Below are 26261 nucleotides of genomic sequence, written 5' to 3' on the forward strand. Positions count from 1 at the left end.
TGACTGAAATTGCACTGAATGTAGTATAATTAGTGCATTGCTATCTTTAATGATATTTTCATCTAATAATGAAGTGATTTTTCTCTGCTTATGCCCGTCTTTCACCCTTATATCATGTTTTATAATGTTTTTCAGGTACTTTGTTCAATTTTTTGCCATACACCGTACAGTTTAGACACTTTTATAAATGCTAACTCTTAAAATAGTTTCTGGTATTGTGTTGCTTGTGTAGAGGAATGAAAAAGTGCTGAATATTCTGAAAGTTTTCTGGGCCTACTTCATAATAGAAGTTGTTTTCTATATAGACAACCATGTTTGTCTCTTGTTTCTTCTGTTTGGGTTGGTATACCTCTTTTGCCAGCTATGAAATCTAGTATACTATTGAATAAAGGCATGAGTAGTAAACATACTTATTATATCCTTATCTTTAAAGAGGAAAATTTTTAATTTCACCATCAAGTGTGTTATTTACTATAGGTTTTGGGTAGTTATATTTACAATGCTAGATAACCTTTTTTCTAATTCACTTTCTTCTACATCCATTCCATAAATGAATATCGACTTTTGTCAAATTGGCTTTCTATATCTATTGGCAATAATATATGACCTTTCTTCCTTAATATATTACTTTGAGTAATTAAATGTATTCATTGGATAATATTCCACCATTTTTGCCTTCCTAGTGACCATTCATTTTTGCTCATAATACCTTATATATACATAAACATACATAAACATTCACTGCTGAATTTGTCATTGAGAAGAAAGACATCCTCTCAAGAGTTCATTTTGTTTTAATAAGTCTTTCTCTCTGACTTGCTTTATTCTTTTTAATGTTTTTTATTATACTTTAAGTTCTGGGATACATGTGCAGAACGTGCAGGTTAGTTACATAGGTATATATGTCCTATGGTGGTTTGCTGCACCCATCAACCCAGCATCTACATTAAGTATTTCTTTTAATGCTATCTCTCCCCGGCCCCCCACAGCCCAACAGGCCCCAGTGTGTGATGTTCCCCTCACTGCGTCCATGTGTTCTCATTATTCATCTCCCTCTTATGAGTGAGAAAACGTGGTGTTTGGTTTTCTATTCCTGTGTCAGTTTGTTGAGAATGATGGTTTTCAGTTTCATCTGTGTCCCTGCAAGGGACATGAACTCATCCTTTTTTATGGCTGCATAGTATTCCATGGTGTATATGTGCCACGTTGTCTTTATTTAGTCTATCATTGATGGGCCTTTGGGTTGGTTACAAGTCTTTGCTATTGTGAATTGTGCTGCAATAAATATATGTGTGCATGTGTCTTTAGAGTAGAATGATTTATAATCCTTTGGGTATATACCCAGTAATGGGATTGCTGGGTCAAATGGTATTTCTGGTTCTAGATACTTGAGGAATCACCATACTGTCTTCCACAATGGTTGAACTAATTTACACTCCCACCAACAGTGTAAAAGCTTTTCTATTTCTCCACCTCCTCTCCAGTTTCTGTTGTTTTCTGACTTTTTAGTAATCGCCATTCTAACTGCCATCAAATGGTATCCCATTGTGGTTTTGATTTGCATTTCTCTAATGACCAGTGATGATGAGCTTTTTTTTTTTCATATGTTTGTTGGCCAAATAAATGCCTCCTTTGAGAAATGTCTGTTCATATCTTTCACCCACTTTTTGATGGGGTTGTTTGTTTATATCTTTAAAATTTGTTTAGGTTCCTTGTGGATTCTGGATATTAGCCCTTTGTCAGATGGATAGATTGCAAAAATTTTCTCCCGTTCTGTAGGTTGCCTGTTCATTCTGATGATAGTTTCTTTTGCTGTGCAGAAGCTCTTTAGTTTAACTAGATCCCATTTGTCAATTTTGCCTTTTACTGCCATTGCTTTTGGTGTTTTAGTCATAAAGTCTTTGCCCATGCCTATGTCCTGAATGGTATTGCCTAGGTTTTCTTCTAGGGTTTTTATGGTTTTGGGTCTTACATTTAAGTCTTTAATCCATCTTGAGTTAATTATTGTAAAAGGTGTAAAGAAGTGGTCTAGTTTCTGTTTTTTGCATATGGCTAGCCATTTTTCCCATCACCATTTATTAAATAGGGAATACTTTTCCCATTGCTTGTTTTTGTCAAATTTGTCAAAGATCAGATAGTTGTAGATGTGTTGTGTTATTTCTGAGGCCTCTGTTCTGTTCCATTGATATATATATCTGTTTTATTTATTTATTTATTTATTTATTTATTTATTTATTTATTTATATTTATTTTTTAACCAGTACCATGCTGTTTTGGTTACTGTAGCCTTGTGGTATAGTTTGAATTCAGATAGCATGATGCCTCCAGCCTTGTTCTTTTTGACTATGATTTTTTTGGCTATATGGATTATTTTTTGGTTCCATATGAAATTTAAAGTAGATTTTTTTCTAATTCTGTGAAGAAAGTCAATGGTAGCTTGATTTAATGTTATTTCCATCAAGCTGACCAGCTTTAATATCTACCTTTGGTTTTCTGCATTTTTTTCTGAGAATATTCAAGGCATAGTCCTACTTGAGACATACTCAGAATGTTTAATTGGATAATTCATGGTTTGCTTCACTTCAGTGAATTTTCTGCCTTTATCTCTTCACGTTTTTTTTTTTCTCCTCTCGTCTCTCTTTAGGTAGAAAATATAAACTATCACTCCTTTTCATATTTCTTCTTAACAAAACCCTTATATTCTAGATGATTAAGACAGCTCTATCTCTGAATCCCAAATTCTCTCTTCAAATATAATGAATTTCAATTTTAGTTATATGGTTTATATTGAGAAGTGCTTATCACATCTTTTGTTTTTATCTTTTAATTATTAGACTTGCATTTTACAGTGCTATTTCATATTTTTTATTATCTTAGCCTTGAGGGTTCCTTTTTTGTGTGTCTGCTGATACTCAAGATGGACTATTTTTCTTATTTTATAATGATATCTTTCTTAAAGGTATATATATATTTTTCTATTTGCAAATATTATGTGGTCTGTTTTAGAATATTCCCTTTGGTGTGTATTTGTGTTTACTTCTACTGAGAGAGTAGGGAGAATTTCTATATCAAGATCAAGTTTTATATTAAGTTCTTGGCCTGTTGATTTCCACATCAGAAAATAAGTGTTCCGGGACAACGAGTGACCAATTTCTACATTGAGGCTTTCTTTTTTCCATCTTAGAGCTCAGGTAGAAAAGTATATATTTGTTTGTTTAGAATCTCACTGTGCCAGTGAGCAGATTTTTATAGTTTAGTTTAATGAGGATAGCATTTTAAGTTGGAGTTGTTTCAGCTCCCAGCCTCTATAGGGTTACTGCCTCTTCTTCTGTTCTTATGTGGGCATTCAATCTCAAGGATCCAATCTCTCCTCATTTCACTTCCTCCTCCAAACCTACCTAAGAACATCAGCTTACACATTAACGGCTTTTGCTTTCAATTTCTCTTGTTTCTGGCACAGGGGATTTCTGTTTCAAACTTGTACTCAGCTTTGTATGTTTAAAAGTTGTTACTGAGATTTATTAAAGGATACAGTATTATAAAAGAAGGTTGTAGTGTTCTATACCACCATAGGATGATTATCCCTAACAATAATATATAGTTTCAAGTAACTAGAAGGTAGAAATTGAATGTTCACAACACAAAAAAATGATGAATGACATGCTAACTACCCCATTACTATTACTATACCATAAACATGTAAAATTATTGTCAATTTTATATATTTTCAAAATGTTTGTTACATTTGTCAAACATAACTATATGCTTGTTAGTGAGAGAACCCCTGCATTCGTTTTGTTCCTCCACTTTCTGTAGCAGGAACTCTATAGAAAGCAGAATTATTGTTTTGATCAGATGTAATCAAATAATGTCATAATATTGTCTTTTTATAAAATATAGTTGTTAAAAGGAAAATGGAATAATGCCAAAAATTGTTTTATAAATATTTACAGCCAATAATCTATTATTCTAACACAATTATAGGTTAATTTAGAATATGTTTTCCATACTTCCTATCCACATATATACTTAATTTATCAGAACTGCAATTTTACTGCATATGGCACCGTAAAGTATGATTTCTTAAACATCATGTAGATTTTGCTTGCCTTCTCATAAGTATATTTTAAAACCTGTATCAAAATCAATTTGTAACAATTTATGGTAATTTATTACACCATCATCTCCTAATGTTGAATTATCTTGCATCCAATTTTTGCTCTTACATATAATGCTGCAAAGAACATCTTTTAAAATTACCTGTTCATTATGTTTAAATTTATTACTATAAAATAAGGTCATAAAATGAAATTTCTATGTCAAATGACATGATCATTTTTATGGCTGTTCTTACACATTACATATATTATATGTCTTTTAGAAGTATTCCGCAGATAGAGGTACCATCCATGAAAAGAAATGCCAATTTTAATGTATTATCTTCAGCATTGGTTTTATGTTTTTTACTTGAATGATGGCAAAAATAAATTAGGTTTGTTTTTAATTTACATTTCTTTGCTTTAGATAAACATTTTCTATGTGGTTATCCTTTTGTATTTTCTTTGTTCTCTCTTCTCTCTCTACTCGATTACAATTTGCATTTGTAGTGTGTTGTGTGTACACACATATATGTCAGCCATTTATTTTGGAATTTATGTTTTTGCCATACATGTATATATTGATATTGTAATTTTAATCACAACTATCACACATGTACACACACGTTTATATATTAAAACATTTTGTGTAAGTAATAATTTGGGTGCATGCAGTTTCCTCTTGATTCAAATGAAAGAGTGTCTATTAAAATCTGTTATTCATTTTGAGTTTTAGTAATATGGAGAGGGTGCAGTGCATGTGTAGTAAGACTTGTGGAGAAGAGAAGATTCTTGAGGATGCCAATAACAATAATTTTGGTTATCATCATATTCATAATAAAATAATAGGAAAACAACTTAATTGCTGTTCCAGGAATTATGCAGATATTTTACAAGCAAATTGTTACAGATTCTTAAAACAAAATAGTAAATTGACAGGCTTATTCCCTTTTGGCAGATGCCAGATCTAACATCCCACAACTATTGAGAGTAGAGCCAAGTTTTTTGTCTGCCCCCATAGTGGTGAAATTGTGTACTCTTCTCACTATACTCTGTTAACATTGTGCAATAGACTAGAATCTGCTTGGTTCTTGGTCATAGCACACTTCAAACAATTGGCAATGTCTTCTGAGTGAGGATGGTCACAGGTCAGAGTAGATTGGGTAAAGGTTGATGGAGGGGTGCCATCATCTATGTGGTTCCCAGGGAACTCTAATATGATCATACTATTTGCTATCATAGTTTCCTAGAAAAGAGTACATCCTCTGGACATTCAGCATCTACATCTCTCACACCTGCTGGGTGGTAAGTTTTGTAGTTCCGTCTGAAAATTATTTTAAAGCCTTATGTGAATTATGCTTCTATTTCTCCCTTTCCCTGAATTGCTATATCCAGGTTTGCCACTAAGCCATCTAGTCATAATCCTCCCTTTGTATTTGGGAAGCTTACTTTAACATTTTTTTTTTTTTTTTTTTTTTGAGACAGAGTCTCGCTCTGTCACCCAGGCTGGAGTGCGGTGGCCGGATCTCAGCTCACTGCAAGCTCCGCCTCCCGGGTTCACGCCATTCTCCTGCCTCAGCCTCCCGAGTAGCTGGGACTACAGGCGCCCGCCACCTCGCCCGGCTAGTTTTTTGTATTTTTTAGTAGAGACGGGGTTTCACCGTGTTAGCCAGGATGGTCTCGATCTCCTGACCTCGTGATCCGCCCGTCTCGGCCTCCCAAAGTGCTGGGATTACAGGCGTGAGCCACCGCGCCCGGCCTTTACTTTAACATTTTTAAAACTTTATGTGAAGTTTTCAGATGCTTGAAGTCTGAATTCTGCTTTACATGTCTGATTTTCACTTTAGTGCTATGCACATATTGTTATCAAATTTCTTTTCTTTTCTTTTTTTCTTTCTTTTTTTTTTTTTTTGAGATGGAGTTTCACTTTTGTTGCCCAGGCTGGAGTACAATGGCGCAATCTTGGCTCACTGCAACCTCTGCCTCCTGGGTTCGAGTGATTCTCCTGCCTCAGCCTCCCGAGTAGCTAGGATTACAGGCATGCACCACAACGCCTGGCTAATTTTGCATTTTTATTAGAGGTGGGGTTTCTCCATGTTGGTCAGGTTGGTCTCGAACTCCCGACTTCAGGTGGTCCTCCCACCTCAGCCTCCCAAAGTGCTGGGATTACAGGTGTGATTACTGCACCTGGCATAAAGTTTCTTTTACGATATTTATTATTTATCTTCAGATAATTGAGAGAGAAGCAGCGAAGTCTGCCTGCATTTAATCCTGACTCCATTATTTCCCAAGTATAATTCTAGGCTAGATATTAGGCTTCCTGAGCATCAGTTTTCTCATCATATGAATAAAATAGAGAAATCATAATAAAAGTACTTACCTCATCTGATAGTTGGGGGATAGAAAGACATACTGTGAAGAAAAGATGTATCATTCAACAACTCATAGGCAAGAGGCATCACGGTAGTATCTCCAGCTACTGCAAATTAAGAATTGCTATTTTTAGTTTCACTCATTCGTTTCTCCACATATATTTTTCAACTGGTAATCATAGCTCTAAAACTGTATTTTGATTGTATTTGAAATTTTCCTAAACCTATGCATTTCTATATTCATATAGTATTTACTATTTGGAACTATGTTGCAGTTAGTTTATAGTATTTAGGCTCTGTATAAACAGTCATGCATTGCTTAACAATGAGGATATATTCTGATAGATGCTTTGTTAGGTGAGGTCAGCATTGTGCGAAATTGAGAATGTACTTACACAAACCTACATGGTATAGCCTACACACCTAGGCTATATGGCATAGCCTATTGCTTCTGTAAGCCTGTACAGCATGTTACTGTACTGAATATTGTAGGGAATTGTAGCCAATGTAGGTATTTGTGTATGTAAACCTATCTAAACATAGAAAAGGTGATGCTTTTCAGCATGAAGTTACAATGGCTACAATAACACCAGGCAATAGAAATTTTTCAGTTCCATTATAATCTTATGAGACCACCATTGTATAAGCAGTCCATCATTGACTGAAATGTCATGTGGCACATGACTACACTCTTTAGTAGGTGGAATTGTGGTAAGCCTATATATTTACTATAGTGATAACGCTATTAATAGAGCAACCTCAGTTCATTATATGTATTTCCATTTATTGGCATCTACTTGAACTCAAAAACATTTTATGAACACCTCCTTTTTTAGGGGGGAGATATCTAAAAGAACTTTGTTGCTGCTAGCATGACACGTGGCAAAGGTTTTTCATATCATGTACATATGCTGTTGTTATAAACAAATAAATGTCTGTTATTTGTGCTAATGGTCTTTGCTGAATTACATAAATGTTATTTGATTCTGCATTACTAACCAGGATTTGTTATTAACTTTATTATTATTAGTGGGAATTAATCTGATACCTTCCAAGGCATGCAGTGTTGTCTATGAATAACACTATTCACCTTTATAACACATATTTTTGTTTGCTCTGTCTTTTAAATTAGCAGGATTCCCTACAATATTGAACAGTATTGGTTGTGATTCATAGCCTTGTTTGTTAAACTGAATTTGAAGGGGTCTTGGACCATCATTTTGTCATTGATTGTAATGTTAGTTTTAGGCTATATGACTATTTCTGAAATAGTATTTTATTTTATTCTTCAGAAGTATTTTATTGGGAGAGATGTCAGATTTTCTCTTGGAATTTTTTAATGATCAACAATTTAATGTTTTCAGCCTACTGACATTACCATTGTTACATTGAAGTATCCTTTTATCTGTGGGTTACGTGAGACCATGAGTTTTTTTTTTTTCTACTTTAAAAAATATTAAAATCCTTGAGGAATCCCCATACTGTTTTCCATAATGGTTGAACTAATTTACAATCCCACCAACAGTGTAAAAGTGTTCCTATTTCTCCACATCCTCTCCAGCACCTGTTGTTTCCTGACTTTTTAATGATCGCCATTCTAACTGGTGTGAGATGGTATCTCATTGTGGTTTTGATTTGCATTTCTCTGATGGCCAGTGATGATGAGCATTTTTTCATGTGTCTGTTGGCTGTATGAATGTCTTCTTTTGAGAAATGTCTGTTCATATCCTTTGCCCACTTTTTGATGGGGTTGTTTGTTTTTTTCTTGTAAATTTGTTTGAGTTCTTTGTAGGTTCTGGATATTAGCCCTTTGTCAGATGAGTAGATTGCAAAAATTTTCTCCCATTCTGTAGGTTGCCTGTTCACTCTGATGGTAGTTTCTTTTGCTGTGCAGAAGCTCTTTAGTTTAATTAGATCCCATTTGTCAATTTTGGCTTTTGCTGCCATTGCTTTTGGTGTTTTAGACATGAAGTCTTTGCCCATGCCTATGTCCTGAATGGTACTACCTAGGTTTTCCTCTAGGGTTTTTATGGTATTAGGTCTAACATTTAAGTCTCTAATCCATCTTGAATTAATTTTCGTATAAGGAGTAAGGAAAGGATCCAGATTCCTCAAGGATCTAGAACTAGATGTACCATATGACCCCGCCATCCCATTACTGGGTATATACCCAAAGGATTATAAATCATGCTGCTATAAAGACACATGCACACGTATGTTTATTGCGGCACTATTCACAATAGCAAAGACTTGGAATCAACCCAAATGTCCATCAGTGACAGACTGGATTAAGAAAATGTGGCACATATACACCATGGAATACTATGCAGCCATCAAAAAGGATGAGTTTGTGTCCTTTGTAGGGACATGGATGCAGCTGGAAACCATCATTCTTAGCAAACTATCACAAGAACAGAAAAACCAAACACCACATGTTCTCACTCATAGGTGGGAACTGAACAATGAGATCACTTGGACTCAGGAAGGGGAACATCACACACCGGGGCCTATCATGGGGATGGGGGAAGAGGGGGGAGGGATTGCATTGGGAGTTATACCTGATGTAAATGATGAGTTGATGGGTGCTGACGAGTTGATGGGTGCAGCACAGCAACATGGCACAAGTATACATATGTAACAAACCTGCACGTTATGCACATGTACCCTAGAACTTAAAGTATAATAATAATAAAAAATAAATAAATAAATAAATAAATAATATTAAAATAAAAAAGTTAAATTTTATTTGATAAGATTGGGTTCAAATCATAATTAGGTCACTAGGAACTTTATGCATTTCTATTATAATTTTTATTTCCTCCCCTTTTAATCTCCGATATAGGAGTGTACATTATTCCGTACGCTCCCCTCACACACACACAAAGTAGCTGTAATGGTCAGAATCTCTCTTTCCTTCTCTTCTAGTCTTCGTCTTCCTCTCTTTCTCTCTTCGTCTCTTCCTCTCTTTCTCTCTTTCTCTCTCTGTCTCTCTCTCTCTCCCTTCCTTCATCCCTCCCTCCCTCCCTCTCTCTCTCTTTCCTTTCCTTTCCTTCCCTTTCCTTTCCTTTCCTTTCCTTTCCTTTCCTTTCTCCCCTTCCCTTCCCTTCCCTTCCCTTCCCTTCCCTTCCCTTCCCTCCCCTCCCCTCCCCTCCCCTCCCTTCCCCTCCCCTCCCCTCCCCTCCCTTCCCCTCCCCTCCCCTCCCCTCCCCTCCCCTCTATCACCCAGGCTGGAGTGCAGTGGCATGATCTCGGCACACTGCAACTTTAGCCTCCGGGTTCTAGCAATTCTTGTGCCATGCCCAGCTTTTAAAAATTCTTATTTATATATTTTTAATTTTTTTAAGTACAGATGTGGTTTCACCATGTTGGTCAGGCTGGTCTCAAACTCCTGACCTCAAGTAATCCACCCGCTTCGGCTCCCCAGAGTGCTAGGATTACAGCTGTGAGCCACTGCACCCGGTCACATTTTTCTTTTTTAATCTGATAACTTTTGATATGTTTATAGCTATAGCTGTTTATAGGTATAGGTATTTGTACTTGCACTTTGTGCTAAGAGTGGATTATCCTTTTTAAAATAAAGAGTTATTCTCTTGACTTTTGTGTATAGTAATAAATGTCCATGTACAGAATTTCTCTTATTTATTTATAATTCTATTATATTTTTTCAACCTCTGCAGAACAAAAGGGGTATTTTGATGGTAAATTTTATGAAAGTTCACAGATCTGAAATCATTTCTTCTCTTATCTTCACATGTGAATGACAACTTGCTTGGGTAAAGCAGAGTTCTTGGATCATACCTCTTTTTTTCTTGGATCACACCCCTTTTTTTGTAAGACTCTGAAGTTATTCCTCTATTAGTGTCTACTGTTGAATGTCACAGCAGAGAACTCTGAAACAATGATTCTTTGGCTTCTTTGAAAGAGTTTGCTTTTGTTCTCTTAAAGACATAGAAAAAAAAAAAACTATTTTTCCTTGAAATTTAAGACTATTTCCTTAACAATTTTATTGAGGTCATTGTGAATTCAATCTCAGCACTTTTTTGGAGTTTTGAAAAGTTTTCTTTAATTTTATACTTTCAAATCTTTTTGTAAAGATTTGTAAATCAAGTGAATTGGAATAAACATCTTATTCTTGTTTATTAATTCAGTTCTACTTCTGTGTTTTCAATATCTGTTATCTCCTTTTTCATCCTCTGTGTCTCTCTATTAAATTGGTTTCTATTTTATATGTATCATCTGCTTAACATCTGGTAAACTGATACATATTTGAGCAACATGCATTCTCATATATACTTCTCCCAATCACTTCTCAAATAAATGCTTGTTAAAACTGTAACAACAAAAAGCTTATAATCCCAGCACCCTGAAACAAGTTATAATTATCCCATATTCAGAAATATATAAGCATACGATGGTGTCTTAATGTACACATAATATATTAGATAACTGAACCCATTTTTGACTCAACATATAGTAAGCATTACATACATCATCAAAATTTAGAAATTTTAGAAAAGCAACAGGAAAGCATCATTTGTGATAATCACATGCAGATAATGACTACTACTCAAATGGGCATGGCATATATATACTATATATATATATATATATATATACACACACATACACACACACACTCTGGAAAACTGTTCTCTTGTCAAATAATTTTTAAAATCCTATATTACATAAATTTAAGATAATTATATAGAATAATTAGTATGCTAAGTTGTATTTTAATTTTTATAATTCGTTTTACAATGTGCTACTTTCTCAGGAAGCAAGAAAATACCTCCTGTAACTAGTACACTTTTCAACAAAGATTGTGAAATGCAGTATTTTTTCTTTTTACTTATATCCTTCTTTTTTTGTTCCTTTAGATATCTTACTTCCTTCTCAATGCACTTCCAATAATAGCTCATTCTCACTGTTCAGAAAGGGGGACTGGTGGAAATAGGCGCATCTCTTACTCTTATCCAGAGAAAAATATTTCTGATACCTCATTTCCCCCAAGATAGTTTTTCTTATGTCCTGGTTATATCTTACCTTATGTGCCCCACTGTGTAGAATGCTCTAAAGAGCACAGGCTTTTGAATGAGGCAGACTAAATCTGGTGCCTCTTCTACCACTTACAAGATGTGTGTTGTTTGATGAATTATTTTACCTCTCAGGACCTCATTTTTACCATCATTTAAGTGTAGATCATATTAGGTTTCTTAAAAGTCACTGGGATAGATAGTAGACTCATTTGCAGGTTATATAACATACTCCTACACATTAGAATAAAAAGGAAATGACCCATATTCATATAGAAACATTTCTACATGAATTCCTCAAGAAAGAAAGGCAATTTTACTTTATTTTTTAAAATAAACTGTATTGTGTACTATCATATAACATATTTACTTATTTTTGCCCCCTTGTGACAAAAGCAGCTATAATTTACTTATTTACCAAAACTCCTGTATATAATACACTATTACTATCATTCCTCATGGTTTACATTAAATCTTTCAATGTGCTAATCCTAAATATTTGATACTTTGTATCATTTGACCTACATCTCCTCATATCTTCTGCCTCCCACAGCCTGACCCTGGCAACCACTATTTTATTCTCCATCTCTATATATTTGATCTTTTAAAAAATTTCACATACAAGCAAGATCGACCGGGTGTGGTGGCTCACACCTGTAATCCCAGAACATTGGGAAGCTGAAGTGGGCGGATTACCTGAGGTCAGGAGCTGGAGACCAGCCTGGCCAACATGGTGAAACCGTCTCTACTAAAAATACAAAATTAATCAGGTGTGGAGGCACACGCCTGTAATGCCAGCTACTAGGGAGGCTGAGACAGAACTGCTTGAATCCAGGAGGCGGAGGTTGTAGTGAGCTGATATAGTGCCACTGCACTCCAGCCTGGGAGACAGAACAAGACTCTATCTCAAAAAAAACAAAAACAAAAACAAAAAACAAACAAACAAAAAACTCATACAAGGAAGATCATGCAACATGTTTTTATGTTTTTTTTCCTGTGTCTGTCTTATTTGACCCAGCACAGTATCCTCCAGGTCCATTCATATTGTGACGAGTGACAGGATCTCCTTTTTAGAAGGCTGAATAATGTTCAAAAACTATGATAGTTTCTTTATCCATTTTTTTTTCATTGATAGGCACCTAGATTGTTTTCATAGCTTGACTATTGTGAATAAAGCTACAATGAACATGGGACTGCAGATATCTTTACGAGGTGGTGATTTTATTTTCTTAGAATGGTACTTCTATTTTTAATTTCATTAGAAATCTGACACTGTTTCCTATAATGCCTGCACCAACACAATACAAGAGTTTCCTTTTCTCCCCACTCTTACCAACACCTGTTATCTCTTATCTTTTCTATAATAGTTATCCTAACACTTATGAGGATATATAGCAGTATTGGAATTGTATTTCCTGTGGAATTGGTGATGTTGAGCACTTTTTCATGTACTTGTTAGACATTTTTATGTCATCTTTGGAGAAATGTCTATTCAAATCTTTTGTCCAGTTTTTAATCAGGTTATGTTTTCTTACTATATTAAGTTGTATGAATTATGTGTGAATCTTGGATATTAACCCCTTGTTTGTTGTATGGTTTGAAAATATGTTTTTTCCAAGTCTGTTGATTGCCTTCTCATTTTGTTGATTTTTTCTTTTGCTGAGAAGAAATTTTTTAGTTTGATGTTGTTTCTTTTATTTATATTTGCTTTTGTAGCCTAAGTTTCTGGTGTGATACCCAAGAAATCATTGCTAAGGCTAATGTCAAGGAGCTTTTCCTCTATGTTCTCTACTAGGAGTTGTATGATTTCAGGTCTTATGATTAGGTCTCTCTTACATTCTGAGTTGATTTTTGTGTATGGTATAAGAGAAGGATTCCATTTCATTGTCTTGGATATGCCAATCCAGGTTTGTAAATACAGCAAATTTATTGAAGACATTGTCCTTTCCTCATGTATCTTTTTGGTGCCCTTGTCAAAAATTAGTTGACTGTATATGTTTAGATTTATTTTGGGGCTCTTTAATCTCTTCCACTGGTCTGTGTATCTGTATGCCAGTATCACATTCTTTGGATTACTATAGCTTTGTAATATACTTTTAAATCAGGAAGTAAGGTGTTTTCAACTCCTTTTTTTTTTCCAGAATTGTTTTGGCTATTCAAGATCTTTTGTGGTTTCATACAAATTTTAAGGTTTTATTTCTATTTTTGTGAATAATGCCACTGGAATTTTGATAGGGACTGCATTGAATCTATTTACTGCTTTATGTAGTATTAACATTTTGAGTTAGTTTTTCTGATCCATAAGCATGGAATAGCTTTTCATTTATTTGTGTCCTATTTAATTTTTTTTATATGTGTTTTATAGTTTTCAGTGTACAGGTGTTTCACCTCCTTGGTTGAGTTTATTCCTAAGCTTTTTGTGCTATTGTAAACGGGATTGTTTTCTTGATTTGTTTTTTGTCTAGGTTGTTGTTTGTGTATAGATATGCTCCAAAGTTGGGTGACTGTCACCACCATCCATCTCCAAAACTCTGACTACACAACATTATGAATGTATTTAATACCACTTAACTGTACACTTAAAATTGTTAAAATAGTAAGTTTTTTATATATTTACTATAACAAAAAATTGGAAAAAGTGCAGTTAATATTTGAGGAGAAACTATACTATTAAATTTCTTTTCTTAACATTATTTCTTTAAAATATTTAATTAAAATACTATTTTAATTAAATAAATTTATTCTGCAATCTATCCATCTGACAAAGGGCTAATATCCAGAATCCACAAGGAACTTAAACAAATTTACAAGAAAAAACAACCCCTTCAAAAAGTGGGCAAAGGGTGTGAACAGACACTTCTCAAAAGAAGACATTTAGGCAGCCAACAAACGTATGAAAAAAAGCTCATCATCACAGGTCATTAGAAAAATGCAAATCAAAACCACAATGAGATACCATCTCACACCAGTTAGAATGGCGATCATTAAAAGTCAGGAAACAACAGATGCTGGAGAGGATGTGGAGAAGTAGGAATGCTTTTACACTGTTGGTGGGAGTGTAAATTAGTTCAACCATTGTGGAAGACAGTGTGGTGATTCCTCAAGGATCTAGAACCAGAAATACCATTTGACCCAGTAATTCCAATGTCCTTTGCAGGGACATGGATGAAGCTGGAGACCATCATTCTCAGCAGACTGTCACAAGAACAGAGAGCCAAACACCACAGGTTCTCACTCATAAATGAGAGCTGAACAGTGAGAACACATGGACACAGGGAGGGGAACATCACATACCGGGACCTGTTGGGGGTGGGGGGTGAGGGGAGGGATAGCATTAGGAGAAATACCTAATGTAGATGACGGGTTGATGGTTGCAGCAAACCACCATGGAACGTGTATACCTATGTAACAAACCTGCACGTTCTGCACATATACCCCAGAACTTAAAGTATAATTTAAAAATCCTTTTTAAAGTTAAAAAATAAAAGAAATGATATGATGCTTTGCATGTTGATTTTATATTTTGCAACTTTATTGAATTCATTTATTAGACCTAACAGTTTTTTGGAGGTGTCTTTGACGTTTTCTACATACAGGGTATCATTTGCAAATACAGATAATTTTACTTCTTCCTTTTTTACTTGGAAGCATTTATTTCTTTTTCTTGTCTACTCTTTGTAGTACTTCAGTACTATGTTAAATAGAAGTGGCAAGAGTGGGCATCCTTGCTTCGTACCAGATGTTAAAGGAAAAGCTTTCAATTTCTCCCCATTTATTATGATGTTAGCTGTGCTTTTTAAATAAATGTCCTTTACTACATTGAAGAACTTTTCCTCTATGCCTAAACTGTTGAGATGCTTTATCAAGAAAGAATGATGAATATAGTCTAACTTTTTTTCTGCGTCAGTTGTTGTGATCATGTGGTTATGTCTTTCAGTCTGTTAACATGATGTATCCATTAGTTGATTTGCGTATGTTAAAACAGCCTTTTAGATAAGGATAAATCCTGCTTGATGACAAAATATAATCTTTTGATGGGTTGTTGAATTTAATTTGCTAATATTTTATTGAGTAATTTTTGCAATAATGTTCTTCAGAGTTATTGGCCTATAGTTTTCTTTCCTTGGGATATCTTTGTCTTAGGTTTCAAGATGATGCTGGCTTCATAAAATGTGAAAGTATGCCCTCCAGCTCTATCATGGAAGAAGTTAAGAAGGATTAATATGAATTTTTATTTAAAAATTTGGTAGAATTCAGCTATAAAGCCATCGGGTCCTGGACTTTCCTTTCTTGGGAGGTTTTTAGTTAATACTTCAATCTCTTTTATTGTTATTGGTCTGTGTTCAGGCTTTCTATTTATTCCTGATTCACTTTTGTAATTCATATTTTTGAGTAATGTATCAATTTTCTCTAGTTTATCAAATGTGTTGGTGTATAGCTATTAATAATGGTTCCTTATGATCCTTTTCATTTCTGATTTTATATATAAGTCTTCTTTCTATTTAGTTAGTCTGGCTAAGGATATGTCAGTTTTATGTTTTCAAAATAAGTATGCAAATTTAAATTGCAATGAAGTAGCACAATACACCCAATAACATTTCTATTGACTGACACTGTGTTTTGGTAGTAATAAACAGAAATAGGAACACTCATATCTTGCTGGTGGGAATAAAAATTGCCACAGTTACTGTGAAACTTTCTGAAAGTTTCTGCTACAAGTAAACATACACTGTCTCTATGATCCACTAATAGTTCACCTAGAGATTTCAGTGCTCATGGCAGCTTTATCTATAGTAGCCCCAAAATGCAAATAATTTTAATGTCTGTGAATAGTAGAAGAAATAAATGAAGTGTGGTATATTCTTAAAATGGAACGCTACACTACTAATACACGTGAAGATATTGAAAGAAGTGTTCTCAGAAATAACCAAGGCTTTATAGACTATATGATGACTAATTTCATGAATATAAAGTCGTGAGCAAGAAAAACCAATCTATGGAAATAGAAGTTAAAATAATGGTTACTTCCATGGAATGGAGTGGGTATGGCTAAAAAGCGGCAAAAATAAACTTTCAATATCCTGATCCAGGTAGCCATTTTATAGGTGTATATACATATAAAAATAAGTTGTTTAATTGAATCCTTAAAATGAGTTAATTTTATGGCATGTAAATTATGCTTCAATAAAACTGTTACTAAAACTCCAGCTCTACATTTAAGATATGTGCACTTCAGGAAGATTCTGATTATATGCATTCGCTCAATAAAAAAGTAAAAAGTTATTAATAAAACAATGAGATGTGTATAATATACAATATTTTTCTGACAGTTAATAGATTCTTAAGATATTGGAGCTATTTTGGCTGTTATAAGAAATCGATATGCAGTACTTCATATAAAGTCATTTTAAATAAAAAATGTGCTTCATATTCCTAGCTACTGGTTTAAACAATTGGTTTTTGGACTACTACCTGTTTATGAATTGGGGGCAGCCTATATATATGCAATGAATTTTCTGACAAAGAAAGTCCTAGATGCAGAAATGAGTTATATTCTGTATCATCTGGAAAGCTGTTTGAAGAAAATTAAGGAAGTATAAAATAGACTAGAAATGTGTTTCCATTGCATTGCCTCTAAGAAATGGTTAGTAAGAAAAGAAAGCACACTGAAAAAGATGAATCTCTGAATCTGGGACAAATCTGCTGTGTCTGAGTCTGCATCAAAGCCCAGCTTACTGTTTTGCCAGAATTTATGTTCTTTTTCCAGAGAAAGGCGCTATCTATTTGATGACTGATCCATAACATTTGTTAATGAAAACTAGCAAACAAACAAGAAAAAAATTGATTTTCTTAAACTATAGTCCTAATCTCTGGATTTAATGTGTCTCTAGAGTTAAAGTTCTCCCTTTGATCTTTTAAACAAACAAAAATAAATTGAAATGTTTCCACATCTAATAGTGCTAACCAACATCACCATGCTTAGTGATTGCATGGCAAGTGCAATACACATTATGCGGAGGTTTTGATTCACTTGGTAAATGGAGCTTCAAAAATTATTATCAGGTTTTTAAACAATGATACATATGAAATGGTGTTTCAAAACAGTACTTTAAAACTACACCCATTTAATTTGTTCTATTTTTCTGTTACATTTTTATAGGTTCCTATTTCTCCTGCTGCTGAAATTGCTTAGCCTTATCAGGTTTTATGAATGGAACAGAGTCTGAAGTAGTTTATTTAATGAATCCAAACTATCTGCGTATTTCATCTTTATGTAATAGACAAAGACAACAAGCCTTCTTTCTACTTGGTTCTAGTGAGCCTGAGGCATAAATATTTTTTGGTTGGCTCATAAAAAAGACAGCTCTATAATATGAGAATTAAAACAGAATTAGAGGAACAAGGGATTAGAAACAATATTCTAATGTGTTTTTATGACTACATTACATCTTATTTTGTGATTTCCTAGCAGTCAAAGCAAAAAAGGTAACACAATTGGTTTTACATATTTTGTAATCTACTGAAAGTAATCATATTCAGTAGGAGTAATAGCTTTTTCCTTATAAATAAATGATGAAGAAAGATCTACATCGTTGAAATTTTGAACAACTTAATAAACAAAGGTTTTACCAATCATTTTACAGAATTTGGAGAACATATTGTGTTGGTTCTCAACAAAGGATGAATGTGTCCCATAAAGTTTCTATTCAAATTATATGCTAACGAATAGGAGAGACAAAAGGGGAGAGGGAGAGAGATCACGAACAAAAGGAATTAAAAACTACTGTGAAGTAAAATAATCTGGGTGATGGCAGGTTTAAAAAATGTTGAGTTTGAGGTGTGGTAAGGGCATCAGAGTGGAGATGTAAAAAAAAGTCACTGCACATATAAGTGTGATTTAAAGGATAGGTTAAGAGAAGAAATATAGAGCTAGATGTTTCTGCATAAGGTGATAGTTGAGGACCAAGTAGAGGACAGTAAAGTTAAGGACCTAAAACACTGAAATTAGAGATGGAAAGAATTTTTAAGGGTCAAAAGGAAGATAAATACCTCAGTAACTGAAAGCAGAGAAATAGAAGAACAATGAGAATTATTTCACCTAAAGTAATGAAAGAAAAAAAATTTGGAAAGCTCTCATCAGCAGTGCTACAGAGGCTCCAGAGGAGGTAGAAAAAAAAATTAGATCATCAGTTTGTGTCAAGAAGATCATTGATAACCTTTGAGTGAGCAGTTTTCTTAAAATGTGGGGAGACAGAAAACCAATAACAAGGTGATAACAGGTTAGTTGAGTGATAGTAAGGGATAGGAAATTTTTTAAAAATATTCTTAAAAAGTCAAATATACACTATACATCTCTGGAGAAAATATTCTAAAAATATTTTTGTCCTCTCAACTTTAATTTCTTGCCTCTTACTGAGGTTTTGAACTTTTTAATCTGCACTCAGCACATTTGATCACATTGTTTAATCTTTAGAACCATTCTTAGAGCTTTCTATTGTGTGTGTGTGTGTGCGCGCGCACGCGCATGCATGTGCATGCGTGTGTGTAAACACTTTTAGAATTAAAGAAAAATCCTGCATGTGTGCTTTTGGTGCACGGAAGCAAGTAAATGGATGAAGGATCCAAAGGCAAGAGGAAACAATTAATGCAAATCCTGGATTAAGCTAAGAATGAAAAATTGAAGCACAAAGAATAATTTCAGGATGAACACATTCTGATACAAGAACTAGGGGAGAGAAGAGATAGAAAATATGGAATATGTTTAAGGTGGAAGAATAATTCCTAGGTAATGGTTTGTATCTTTTCAGTAAAGTAGGAAGCATAGTCTACTGTGAGTTACAATAATGAGGATGGTGGAAGTGGATGCTGAGAACAGTATGTCTTGCTATCGATATTTTTGGTGATGATAAAGTACAAGTAATCAATTTCAATTTTTTTAAAAAAGTATTCTGAGGAATTTATTTGGCTCACGAATCTTGGAGAAGATGTACTGTCATGATTAGACTGTAAAACCCTGTACTGTTTTCCAAAGTCATCAGCAGTGTAAGGATTTAGTTGAGGAATAGAGAAGGGTAGTTATATCTAGTATTGGGAACAGATGGCAGATGTTCAGGAAAGCGAGAAAATATGTGGCCTTTGTAATTAAACAATAACTAGCTGAAATGATAAAATGGAAATCCAGGTGTCCAGATTCTGTTTATCAACTATAATCTGTTGATTACAGTTTAGTAGGTATAGTTTGCTTTTTTTTTTTTTCTCCATAGAAACAGACTCTAATGACAGATGGCTTTATTTATTATGGGGCATTAATAGCTGGTGGATACTATCTTGTATTATACTTGTTTTCAGAAAATACATGGTTAAATCACAAAGGAACTTTAAATAGCAGCCTATTGTTTGGGGTAGCCTCAACATGATAAAGGCCATATGTGACAAGCCCACAGCCGACTCATGCTCAATGGTGAAATGCTGAAAGCTTTTTCTCTAATATCTAGAACAAGACAAGGGTTATCATTCTTACCAGTTTCATTGAACACAGTACTGAAAGTCCTAACCAGAACAATTAGGCAAGAACAAAAATAAAAGACATCCACATTGGAAAGGAAGAAGGTACATGGTTTTGGTTTACAAATGACATAATCTTGTGTAGATAAACGTTAACACTCCCACAAAAAAAATGATGAGACATAATAAATTCAGTAAAGTTGCAGGATTCTAAATCAACATACAAAAATGGTAGCATTTCAATACACTAACAATGAAATGCCTTAAAAAATAATTTTTAAAAAGCAATCTCATTTGCAAGAGCTATGAAAAATGAAATACTTAGGAATACATTTAACCAAGGAGATGAAGGACACTGAAAACTATAAAACATTGATGGAAGATATTGAAGAATACACGTAATTGGAAAGAAATCCCAAGTTTGTGAATTGGAACAATTAATATTGCTAACATATCTACATTATCCAATGTGGCCTACAGATCATTTCAATATCTACCAAACTTCTTTTTTTTTTTTTTTTTTTTTTTTTTGAGACGGAGTCTCGCTCTGTCGCCCAGGCTGGAGTGCAGTGGCCGGATCTCAGCTCACTGCAAGCTCCGCCTCCCGGGTTTACGCCATTCTCCTGCCTCAGCCTCCCAAGTAGCTGGGACTACAGGCGCCCGCCACCGCGCCCGGCTAGTTTTTTTGTATTTTTTTAGTAGAGACGGGGTTTCACCGCGTTAGCCAGGATGGTCTCGATCTCCTGACCTCGTGATCCGCCCGTCTCGGCCTCCCAAAGTGCTGGGATTACAGGCTTGAGCCACTGCAAACTTCTTAAGTTATTTTTGAAATTAGAAGAACTTCTGAAATTTATGTGGAACCACAAAATCTCATGACTAGTCAAAGAATCTAGAGAAAGAACAAATAACTGGAGCCATCACATTACCTGATTTCAAACTATATTATAAATCTACAGTAATCAAAACAGTATGGTATTGTTATGAAAATAGACACATAAGCCGAAAGAACAGAATAGGGAGCCAGAAATAAAATCATTTATATATGGGCAACTAATGTTTGACAAGAGCTTAAATAATATACAATGGAGAAAAGATAGGATCATCAATAAATGGTGTTAGGAAAATTATGTATTTCATATACAAACAAATGGAATTAAACTCATACCATACACAAAAATCAACTCAAAATTGATTGAGGATCTAAATATAAGGTCTGAAACCATAAAATTCCCAAAATAAAACATAAGGGAAATGCTCCTTGATATCCTCTTCACAATAATTTCTTGAATCTGATTCCAAAAACAGAGAAAACAAAAGCAAAAATAAACATGAGACCGCATCAAACTAAAATCCTTATGCACAACAATGGAAACAACTCATAGATGTAAAGGCAACCAATGTTATAGGAGAAAATAATTGCAAACCATGTATCTGACATGAGGCAAAATCTAAAATATATAAGGAACTCATACAACTAAATAGCTAACAAAACGAAATGAAACAAATGAATAATCTGATTTTTTAAAATGAATAGACTTTTTTTTTTCAAGAAGACACACAAATAGCCAATAGGTAAATCACTAATCATCAGAGATGTGAACAACACTAATCATCAGGAAAATGCACATCAAAAGTACAATGAGATATTCCCTCCCATATGTTATGGTGGCTATTATAAAAAATAAGATAACAAGTTTTGGTGAGGGTGTGGAGAAATGGGAGCTCTGTCTACAGTTGGTGGGAGTGTAAATTGGCATAGCCATTATGGAAAAAGTATGAATGATGTTCAAAAATAAAAATAAAAATAGAACTACCATAAAATCCATCAATCACTCTTTAAGGCACAATTCAAAGTAAATGAAATCAGTATCTTAAAAATATGTCTGTACCCCCATGTTCCCTGAAGCATTATTCACAATGACGAAGGTATGGAAAAGCCTGAGTGTCCACCAATGGATAAATGAAGGAAGAAAATGTGCCATATATATACACAATAAAGTACAAAGTTTTATTTGTGTATTCTCCTATTTGAATGTAATAATCTATTGATAATACCTCTTCAAAACAATTTGGGATTGCTCTTGAACTTGAAGCTTCTTCTACTAGTCTCACTGATGAAACTGTAAATTATAAAGGATGTAAATAAGAAGTGTAAGAAATTTTTAATTCAGAAGCTAACAGAAAAGCTCTTTCTTTGCCCCAGAGGTAGGCTTTCATATTTGCTTCTCTTTCTTCCCACAGAAGAAATAATTAAGCTTTAATTAGAAAATAATACCTTGAACTGATGCTATGAAGTTACTGTGGTATGTAACACATGACTAGGGTGAAGTTAAGTGTTGTCTCATTTTGTTCAGATGGTTTTAGAAGGAGCTAAGAAAGCATTGGTATTAAGAACAAGTAAATTAAAATGAGCCTAATTTCTAATTGAAAAACACACATAAATACTTTGAAAACAACTTTATTAGTGAAAATTGTTTACAGACTTCAATATAACAAGGATAAGAACACTTTTATAGTATGTGCTTTGTGCCACACACTGATGGCACTGATCTAGTTGCTGAATATGTCAAATTCATTTAATCCTTGAAACAACATTATGAAGTAGATAGTATTTTAATCATCCGATTACAGATAATAACTAGGCTGAAGATATGCTCCAGATCAGACAAGCGGGAAGTAGAAAGGACCAAGATTCAAACCAAGGAGGTCTCATTAAGGATCTCATCCACAATGCTCAACTGCATTTCATTATTAAAAAAGAAAAAGCCACAATTGCCATGGGATTGACTTTATTATGTAAAACAGAATGATGGCATTATTTGTAATCACAGTCTCCAGTCATTTTGTTTCAGAAATTAATTCTCTAGTGAAATAAGGAAATAAGCAAATGTAATTAATAAATTGTAACAATAATTTATTTCTCTCCTTGGCCCCAGCATACCTGAAGCAGTGTTTTGTTTAAAGTAGAGCCTCAAATTGAAATTTATTAATGTATATTTTGCCACTTGAGGTGTTTTAAAGTGTATAGTGAGTCAAACTAATCAGAAATATCAAAATATGTGTAGTTAAATACTTTTAAAACCTCTTAATATGGTGGACGAAAAACATAAAAATCCTGACTTCTTGAGTAAAGTGTCAAGATTATTTATCACGTTATTAAGTGGCGTTTACAAACCCTCTAGTGAGTTACATGTAAGAGAGATAGGAATATGGGTTTTGACTTCTCAGAGTACTTAGAGATTTTTATGAATCAAATGTGTTAAGAGTGATTAAAAATGTTGAAATTCTACATAAATAACCTGTTTATTTTCTTTCCAAAGAATATAAATGTCCCCCAAATAATAACAACCAACAATTGTATAAGACGTGGTAGTAGAGCTGCAGTCATATTCACTAAAATCTTTCAAGTCTTCTGAATTAAGCCTTTTCACAGAAAGAACAAATGCCAACTGGATGGTTTTAAATAAAGACTACAAACTGATTAGTGCATGGACTGAGGAAAGCACATTCGCCAAACAACAAGACAGTAAAATATATGATCAAATTTTAATATTATAGCTCTTTTCAAGGGTAATAGCTTAATTTAAAGTGGAACTGGACTCCTCTCTCAGTTTTTGCATACCTAAGGATTCATAAAATATAAACTACAGATTAGGGACTATAAATTCTGAAAGGCTTTGAATAAAGCAATAAATAATCGTGGTGCACATTCTTGAAAATCTCTCTGAATTATTGACAAATAGCATGCCTTAAATAATACAAATTTCTTATAGTTCCCAACAGCAAGCTAATATGACAATTAGATAAAGAACTTAACCATATATTTTATTATATGTCATATACATGATGCATTTTTATATGCAGTTATGTGCATAATAAATCTTTTTTTATTATACTTTAACTTATAGGGTACATTTTAAAATTATATTGGTTTTGTCTTAAGTTCAAAGATATGAGTAAGTGTGCTATTTTCATTATGTAGAATGATTAGTAAATTAATGAAGTATTTACAAAGACTCTAAATTTGAAAAAGCATGAAATATTAGCAAGAGATAATAATGTGTAAGTGAATCCCTTCTCTGTTTGGAGAGAATGAGTTCTCTTGGGCATGCAAAATGCACTTGAGTGTGATTTGATGCGTTGGACAGAGCATTGGGCTGGGGGAACAGATAAAGACTCTTTTCACTTTGCCAGTTATTAGCCTGGCTCTTTGGCCAAGTTAACTAAACATTCTTAGCTCTAATATCCTCAGATGTAAAATAGGAAAAAAGTAATTTTCATTTTAATAGATGGTGGTGAAAAAGAGATCAAATTATACAAATCTTACATGTAAAGTTTAAACCATGACCGGTAAGGTACATTTAAGGTGTTCATTATCACTTGCCATTTTAGCCACTTCCTATTATATTTCATCTCTATGTTTTAGATGATCCGCCTTTCACTAAGTATTATATTTATTATACTTAGTACTTACCGGATTTATATGATCTTGATTAATAAGACAGGGCAGGAGCCATTGGAGCCATTGTGGCTATTTTCCTTTTACTGTAGTCTGTTCAGAAACACTCAAAAGCAGCGGCTATCTATATATATAGAAGTAGACCTCTGTGTTGCCCTCTGTTTGGCCAGTTTCTCAAGAGCCAGGCTATCACCAGCTCTCTAATTATATGTTATCTGTCATTCAAGCCTCAAAAGTTTGCAAGAGTCAAAGCCTTAAGTTAGGAATTTTTCCATACTCTTTAGTTATGGTAATGTAGTAAAGTTAATGCTGTCTTACGACTCGAAAAGACTTGAATTTGTAGCCTCAGTTACAATTGTGTAATGATTAATTCAATTATATTTGGGGCTCAGTTTCCTCAACTAAAAATAGAGATACTTATACATACACTTATGTCTACACACATTATACACACAAACACACTCACACACACATGTAATTATAATGCGGACGATGTGTGCCAGTGTCAGTTACACAATATTCTCAGCACATAGGTTGTGCTTGATCTCAAGTTTCCCTGTTAATGTGAAGTCTGAGTATCCTAATTCACCTCTTCCATTGTTTTATATTATCAGGCATATCACTTATACTACTTTGCATAGAATAATAGAGCAGTAAATAATAGAGAATCTGAAGTCTGACCTTCTACTTGAAGAATGAAGAAGGAAACTGGGTGGTAGATCAAAAGCTCTGGTCACATACTTCACCGGGATGGACCTCTTTGGGTTCTTAGTCTTGCATTTTTCTTTTCTGTATTCCTGTCTGTACTTAAGAGATAAAAACCAAATATTTGTATATAGTATGATTAGTTATATTATTGTTTTTCAGTGCTCTAAAACAGGAAATGTGGTGGGTGGGAATAGTGGAATGCAATTTGGTCTGAAAAATGATTTGATTTCAGAAAATGCTGGCAAAACCATATCTGATGGCAGAGGTTCAGGTTTCTACCAAGCCCCCAAAAGCCAGAGTGTTCAGAGATAGTTATGTGGAAGGCTGAGAATATTAACAGTAGCAAATGAGGGCCCAAAGGTACCCTCAATCAAGGAAGATAATGGTGTAGGACCTGACAGAGGATGTGGTTAACCTAAAATAGAGTCTTCTCATTAACTTCCATGACAATTATTTCTCTGTATGCCATGTGCTCAAGTGCAGATTGCAAAATTAGCTGACTTGGCACTATATTTTGCTGCATGCAGGCTGAAATGGAACTCTTGTTAGCTACCTTGCTGCACATCAGGAGATCTAGAAAGGAGACTTTTCTTCCTAAAAGCTGCTTCCACTACAGGAATTGCCCTGCCAGGATACATGGGATGAAAGTTGGCAAGAGTTTTCTCTCTGAACCACTAAATCTCAATACCTATGTAAGGAAATTCTTGTTATAATGTTATGAAATGCCTAGGTTTATCAGAGTATATTTGGGCAAACTGTCTCACTAAATACCCTTTGCACTTATATGGAGTTCTGTAAATGTGTCCTTGCTTGTACATATTCTACATAACTGGAGGCATATAAGCATGGGCAGTATGCTGTGGCACAAACATTAGGCCCATGATTTCTGAAAACATTTTTGCAGTTCTTTTCAAAGTCATCACTCTCTTCATGGATTCAGTTTCCTTTTAAACACACATAATATTGAAGCAATTTGTCTCTTTGATATGCAAAAGTCTCCTGAGGTTTACTGGTGATTAGGGCAGCAGGTTTTCTTGCAGATAAATCAAACATCAAGTGCCATGGCTTCATGCCATGCACACAAAAT

Source organism: Macaca fascicularis, chromosome 15 (genome assembly GCF_037993035.2).
Source record: "Macaca fascicularis isolate 582-1 chromosome 15, T2T-MFA8v1.1".
NCBI classification, from domain to species: Eukaryota; Metazoa; Chordata; class Mammalia; order Primates; family Cercopithecidae; genus Macaca; species Macaca fascicularis.